A 470-nucleotide genomic window follows, 5' to 3' on the forward strand; every position below is an offset into this window, starting at 1 on the left:
GGCTAATGATAGCATTTAGCGTGCTGGGTGCGTATCACACACATCGTTCCTCAGAATCTTCAAAGCAACAACCCTGGAAGGCAGGTACCATGTTTCCCCGAAAATAAGACCTACCCCCAAAATAAGCCCTAGCAGGATTTCTAAGCATTTGTTAAATATAAGCCCTACCCTGATAATAAGACCTAATGATGGGCATTTCGGCATGGAGAGGAAGAAATCCCCTGAAAATAAGCCCTAGTGTGTCTTCTTGAGAAAAAATAAATATAAGACAGTGTCTTATTTTCGGGGAAACACAGTACTTTTATCCTCCCTTTATAGGTAGGGTGACCAGATTTTGACAGCGGTAAGGTGGGACAACATGGCCAGGGACGGGGTGCAGGCGGGGTTGGGGGTGAGGCAGGGGGTAGGGCAGGGCAGGGCCTGACAACAATGCAAATAAGCAGTTCTCGATAATCACTTCTCAGCAATTA

This window comes from Otolemur garnettii, unplaced genomic scaffold (assembly GCF_000181295.1).
Source record: "Otolemur garnettii isolate 467f Iridium unplaced genomic scaffold, OtoGar3 scaffold00016, whole genome shotgun sequence".
Classification (NCBI taxonomy): domain Eukaryota; kingdom Metazoa; phylum Chordata; class Mammalia; order Primates; family Galagidae; genus Otolemur; species Otolemur garnettii.